This window comes from Galeopterus variegatus, unplaced genomic scaffold (genome assembly GCF_000696425.1).
Source record: "Galeopterus variegatus unplaced genomic scaffold, G_variegatus-3.0.2 Scaffold1034, whole genome shotgun sequence".
Lineage (NCBI taxonomy): Eukaryota > Metazoa > Chordata > Mammalia > Dermoptera > Cynocephalidae > Galeopterus > Galeopterus variegatus.
The window spans coordinates 376,065-383,365 of NW_007727145.1; positions in this window are offsets into that span (position 1 = coordinate 376,065).

Consider the following 7,301-nt stretch of genomic DNA (forward strand, 5'->3'; position numbering starts at 1 on the left):
TTAAACTACATTAAAAGGTAGTAAGTATTCAGAAGTTGTCCTTTTCTGATTGTTACTTCATTTTACTACTACCCGAGCGTGTGAGGTTATTTCGTCTATCGCATGTGCATGGTGGGAATATGCATGCTGTATAATGATGTACAAGTGCCCATCTCTTCCCAGCTTCCTGTTCAGTGACTTCATGTTGATGCCATTGAGTCCATTGTGATGGGACTATTTACACCAAGGAAATCTACAAGTGCTACAGGGCTCCCCTCTCCCCCTTCCTTCCTTCCTTCTTTCTTTCTTCCTGTCTTGCTTTCTTTCTTCCTGCCTTGCTTTCTTCCAGAGAGCCAGTTATCAATTATTTACTAGCACACCACAGGGTGGGGTAAGTTAGAGAGAGCCTAGATCCTACTGACAAAAGAGGCCCCACCCTTGTCTTCACTGGCCCTCCTCTACCCCACCCCCAGCTTGTCTTACGGATTCATGTTGGGTCAAAGCATGTTCCCTTGTTGGGGGGAGATTGGGGTGATTAGATGGAACAAAGCTGACATACTATGCTTGGCCTAAAAGCTGCCAGAAGAAGTGCGGTGCAGTAGGTAGAGCCTGAGCTGCAGCAAAGATGGCCGGGGTACCGTTCTCTGCCTTTCCTACACAGTCTCTCATAGCGACACGGAGCAGGAGTGGGATTCTTTTTGACTATCTCTCCACCGTTTTCCACAGCATGAACCCCACCTAGGGAGCCCTCCCTCCCAAACCCCACTCTTCGTCCAACTCCTCCCTGCACTGGATCTCTTCAATTAAAGGAGGCAACCAGGCGGAATTAGAGTTTTCACATGGCGATCAACAGAACCCTAGCTTCAAACGCACACCTCTGGGGATCACCAGCTAGAGGCAGCGGAAATGAGAGGACGGGGCCAGGGGACTCCAGACCCCCGACCTCCTACTTCAACTAAAGCTGCTTCACTTTAATGTTTTATAGATGAGGAATCAAGATGACATTTCCTTTGAAAAAAGGTTTCTTCTGCTAATATAAAAACTTTCTGAACACCAGTGATTAATCCTTAAAAATCCCTCCTCTGGACTAAAACAAAGGCCTTCTGACTGGTCTCCCAGCTTCCACTCCTGCCTACCCCTTTTCCTGTGATCCCCCTTTCTCCTTCCCTCCAAACAGCACTCACAGTGTTCAAAATGAAAATCAGATCGTGTCACTTTTCTTTTTTTTTTTTTTTTTTTGTCCTTTTTGTGACCAGTAAGGGGATCACAACCCTTGGCTTGGTGTCACCCACACAGCCCTCAGCCAGTGAGCGCACCGGCCATCCCCATATAGGATCCAAACCCGCGGTGGGAGCGCTGCTGTGCTCCCAAGCACTGCACTCTCCCGAGTGAGCCACCAGGTCGGCCCCAGATCATGTCACTTTTCTCCTTGAAACTCTCCAAGAGCTTCCTGTAGTAGTTAGAATAAAATCTAAAGTCTTTAACATGTCCCATGAAGTTCTACAGGGTCTGGCCCCAGAACGTCTCTGACCTCATCATCTCTCACCCTCCACACCTATCCCACACCTGGCCTCCATGCTATACCTCACAGGCTCAAGCACATTCCTACCCCAGGACATTTGCACATCTTTCATAAATGCTCTTCCTCTCAGTGTCCACAAGGTTTGCTCCCTCAAAGATCTGGCCAAATGTCACCAGCAGCAGAGCCTTCCCAAGTCGTTCTATCAAAACTAGTACCTTTCACTATAACTCTCTCTCCTCTTAACCTAAGATGTGTGATTTTAAAAGCTGTGCTCATTTTAGGAAATGTAGAAAATATGAAAAAATAAAATAAAAACAATTCATTACCATAAACTTAGAGATAAATGAATAATATTTTATTATATTTCTTTCTGGTGTTTTCCTTTTCCTTATTGGGGGTCTTGTTTTTTAATGTTAATCATGCACAGGGTTTAAGCGATCAATTAGGTCTACAAAGTTTATTATGAGAAGCAGCAATTTTCTTCCCCTTCCATTTCCCCTATTCAGAGCCAACCACACTCAATGACTTTAACTGACTTTTTCCTTGTTCTTGTTGTTGATTTGCCTCTAAGTTTCTTAAAAACAAAAAGGAAGGAAGGAAGGAAGGAAAACCACCCAACTTGTAGACATTATCTACTGACTTCCCACTGTGGAAGGTGAGGCTTTTGATTCTCTCTTCTCTCTGTCCCCACCACGCGCACACACACACACACACACACACACACAGTCTCTCTGTCCTCCTAATATATAGCATTTTTAATAAGTCAACATTCAGTGTTACATAATTATAAATATGCAAATGCAATCAATGAGCCATTACTTTTATTTCCTTTATTACTTGTCTTTCCCAATTATTTCTGTTCTTCCCAGAGTTACTAATTTTATTGTTTCCTGTTTGCAAGAGTTCTGTCTTCTTATCAATTATGAAACCCAAATTTCAGCCATTGCCCAAATCTTCTTAGATATTCAGACCTGTTACATGCCCTGTACTTTAATTTCTTGGAGCTCTCTCCCACCTATGCCTCTGGTATGGTCCAGTCTAGAATGGCCGCCTTGTATATGTGGCACACTGCTGATATCCTGGAATCTCTCTTCACCATCCTAAGGATCTTCTCTTTCCTGACTCTACTGTCTTCCTTCTTCTTAGTCTACTCAATAGCTTCCCAAGAAAGGCTGCATAGAAGAAACATTTTTTTGAGACATTGCACATCTGAAAATGCTTTTCTTCTCCGCTTGCAGCTCATTGATTATTTGGCTGGAAGTAGAATTCTAGGTCTGAAATCATTTCCCCTTAGAATTTTGAAGGCATTCTGCCATTGTATTCCAGCTCCTGAAGTTTCTATTGAGAACTGGGATCATTCCGATAAATGATCCTCTGTAAGTGACTTGTTCTGCTCTCTGCAAGGTTGTAGGCTTTGTCTTTGGCTCAGTGTTGTAAAAGTTCATGATGAAGTGAATGTGGGACTATTTTCACCCATTGTGTAGCTGCAATGGACATGTGGTGACCTTGTTTTCAATTCTGGGAATTTTTTGTTTAATGCTTTCTTTGACAATCGCCTTCCCTTTCATTTTCTGTCTTCTCTCTTTCTAAAATCCCTATTATCTAGACCACCTGGGCTGCTCCTCTAATTTTCTCATCTTTTCTGTCCTATGTATCTATCTCTTTGTCCTTTTAGTCTACTCTGGGGGAGGGTTCTTCAACTTTCCAATTCTACTGAATTTTTCATTTTTTGCTGTCATATTTTTAATTTCCAACAGCTCCTTTTTGTTCTCTGAATATTACTTTTTTTTTTTTTCTTTTTTTGTCTTTTTTACTGACCGGTAACGGGATCGCAACCCTCGGTGTTGGGCCCGCACCGCGCTCAGCCAGTGAGCGGGAACAGGTCTCCACATGGGATCCGAACCCTCGGCGGGAGCGCCGCCACGCTCCCAAGCAGCGCACTCTCCAGTGCACCACCGGGCCAGCCCTGAATATTACTTTTTTTAATGTCTTATTCTTCTTGCAATATCTTCTTCTATCTCTCTATTTAATCACTTTCTCTCTCTTATGTTTTCTTCTCCTTACATAATCTGTTTCTTCCAAGATGTTTCTGTTTGTTTGTTTTCCATTTGTTTGGTTTTTGTTTGGTCTTTCCTGTTAGAACCTTTCTGCAGATGTCTGGTAATCCTTGGCCATCTGCTCCTCTGAAGAAGAGGGAACTAAAATGCTGACTGGTTGCTCCGAGTGCACAGGTGGGACTGCTGACTGGAGGTTTTGCTGGATGGTGTGACCACATGGCACCATTTGGTCCTTCTCTCTTGTGATGGTCAGACTCTCCAGAGGAGACCTCCCTAATCTCCTGCTGGAGGGTCAAGGCCTGGCTGCCATCTTCCTTGGGGAAGGGGGGCCTTGGCATCCAGTACACGCACACTCACGTTATCTCCCTACCTGTGTCCAGTTCTCTGTCCTCAGCTGGGCCTGATGCCATCTGCAAAGGATAAAGCTCCAGTCTTCCACAGAGTGCAGAAGAAGAGAAGGTCTGGAGAGCCGACTGCACCTTCAACAATCTCTCCACTGGTCCTTTTTATTTTATCTCCTGTTCCCTTCACACGTGCACACACACACTCCACCCCGGATCACCTGACACCACCAATTCCTGCCCTTTGGAAGGTGACTAGTGTAAAGCAGGGCGGTTCTCAGCTTTCCCCTCCACCTGCTTAGGATGCAGTTTTTTCAAGTTTGCCTTCCAGCCCTCCCTTCATTACTGCTGTCTTCTCTCCCCTTTTCCTTATCCATAAATATGAGTATTGCCTTTAAAAAGTACCTTTATTGGCATTCTGCAAGGTTTCAGGAAGAGGCAAAAATAGAAGTGCATTTTCAACCTGACACCTGTACCCAGCAGTCCGTATTCTACATCTACTTCTTTGCTTGTTGTCTGTCTTGCCTCAGTAGAATATGAGCTCCAGGAGGGCAGGGACTTGTACGTTTTGGTCACCTCTATATCCTCAGCTCCTAGAAGAGTGTCCCTGGAATATAGTAGATGCTCAGTAATTGTTGACAAATAAATGGATAAACATAAGAAGGAAGGAAGAGGAAACAGCTCTACTTCTATTTTGTAAATTCCTTAATCTTCATTTCCCAAGTTTATTATAACTTTTCTTCTCTTCAGCTCTGCTCCTTTCACCCAAAAGACTGCCCACTTCACTGTTTTCCAATCTTGATTTTTTCCTGGCAGCCTTTTTTTTTTTCCTGGCTCACTCCTAACTCTCTCTCTCTTTCTACTGCCTGGCATTGTCTTCAGTCTTGTTTTCCATGATGCAGATTGATTTCTCACTCAGTAAACACACCCACTTCATTTGTAGGAGCTAGGGGGATACAAAGAGGGAAGACTTGGTCCCTAGGTTCTCTGGAAAAATATGATCTAACTAACTGTCTTTTAAAAATCAAGATTCCTGGGCCGGCCCGGTGGCGCACTGCTACAGTGCGCCGCTTGGGAAGCGCGGCAGGAGCTCCTGCCGAGGGTTCGGATCCCACATACAGACCGGCCGCTCACTGGCTGAGCGAGGGGCGGGAGCAACACCGAGGGTTGCGATCCGTTGCCGGTCACGAAAAAAGACAAAAAGGAAAAAAAAAAATCAAGATTCCTGATGAGACTTTAATTCCAGCTAGGTGAAAAAAATAAAATAAAAATAAAAAGGACACCAAATTACCAGAGTTCCGGGAGCAGGTGAGTTAATAAGAAGAGATCTGGGGAAAGGGAGTTTGAGGAATTATGGAAGGGAAAGAGAATTAAGCTTCTAGACCAAGAAAAAAAAAAAAAAACCCAAATTAACACTGCTCACAGTCACTGCTCTTATTCTTCCAAGCCCTTCTCTTCTGCCTCCCTTAGTAAAAACCAGGGCTGAATTAGAAAAGAAAAAAATCCTTCATTTTTCTCTTTTATTAAGAAAATATGTATTGAATTCTCTAATATGTTCCAGTACTAGATGAACAAATCATATCTGCTCTTATGAAGTCAAAGCCTAGTGGGAGATTCAAACCATAAACCAGTAAACAAACAGAATAAATATGTACAAACAGTAGCAGGGGCTCTGAGGGAAGTGAGTGGGATTCAGTAATGGAAGATAACAGAGGGGACTTCCTCAGATCCAGGGGGCAGTGAAAGCTCCTCTGAGAAAGTGTGATGGACATATTTTTTTGGTTGCATTCCAAATACTCATCTCCCACTTCCGCCAGAAGTACTCTTCAACCTCCCCCATATGCAGCCATGTTGTTTGGTTGTATGCAATCCCATCCTCAGCTCCACGAGGTGGGGTGTCCTGACTGGCTTAAGAAAATCTAATTCCTCCCCCTTGCATTATCCCCCTACCAAAAGGATTGGTTTACACTGGGCATGTGATGCAACTTAGGCCAATGCATAGCAGGAGGAGCTACAAGAAGAGGTCTTCTTCCTGGTCTTGGAGATTCTGGTGTGAAGATGTGATCCTGGAATGGTGTCAGCAATTTTGTTACCATGAGAAAAGAGCTGTAGCTGTACAGAAAATGAGAGAACCAGGGGTTGTGGGTGACAGAGATCAAGCTTCTCTTGAAGCCAGCACTGTTTCTTGACTTGCTAGATACACAAGCCAGTAGATTCCCTTTATTACTTAGGGTATTTCAAGTGGGGATTTCTCATTTGCAATCAAAGCAAAATAACCCTGACTACTAAAGAAATGACATTTAAGCTAAAGACTGAGAAAGAGCTAACCAGGAAAGAAGAGGAAGTAGGAGCATTCCAGGCATAGGAACCAGCCCTGAGAAAGCTCTGGGGGGAGAAAAATCTCAGTGTGTCAGGGAACTAAGAAAAGACCCCAGTGTGGGAGCCACAGGAAGAGAGAGTGAGCTGAGGCCAGATTGGCAGGCAGGGGCCAGATCACGCCTTGTGGGTCATGGGAAGGAATCTGAATGTTTATATTTTATTCTAAGAAAACAGGAAGTCCCACTCTGATTCGTGTTTCATAATGACGTGGCTTCTGAGTGGAGAATGAATTGGATAGAAGCAAGAATGGAAGAGGCATATCAAAAGGGGCTCTGTGATTGTCCAGGCAGGAGGAGACAGTTGTGTGAGCGAGGGCAGTGGTAGTCGGGATGAAAAATAACGGGAAACTGGAACATTTTGTAGTCATTTCTTTCACTTATTTGTTCATTCATTAATTCAATCACAGGTATGAAGAGTCTGTATATATCACTGTGTTTAAACTGAGGAGCTAAAGATGAAAGTATACTTTCCCCATCCCCAGGAGATTTCAGTTTAGAGGAAAACAGCCAGGCAAACAGAACAAAACAGAAAGGGTCGTGATGGCTATGACTGCAAGATGCAGTGGGGACCTTGGAGAACAGACCACTGAGTTGCCCAGGGAATGTCAGGGATGGCTTCTTAGAAGTAGAGACTTACATATGTAGGAGTTTGTCAGGTCAGCGAGAAGAGTATGTTAGTCAAGGTGGAATGCCTCAGTAGAAAGACACCGAAGCTTAAAAGAGTCTATACTCAGGGAACAAGTAGTCAAATATTTCCAAAGCTCCAGTTACCAGGAAGGACCATGGCAGAAACAGTAGTGCTCACCAAACATTGTCCTGCATTTCCCAGCCTCTTTGCATTAAGTGATTAACTTTGGCCAATGAAAGTAGGTACCACTTCCAGGTTAGGCACAGAAGAGCTCTTGCCCTACCTTCCAGCTTTCTCTTCCTCCTCCATGGAAAGGAGAAAACCTGGTGAAATAAAAAAATCATATGGTTAAAGCAGCCTGGATCTGAGTCCCCGTATGGAGAACAGTTTCTCTGG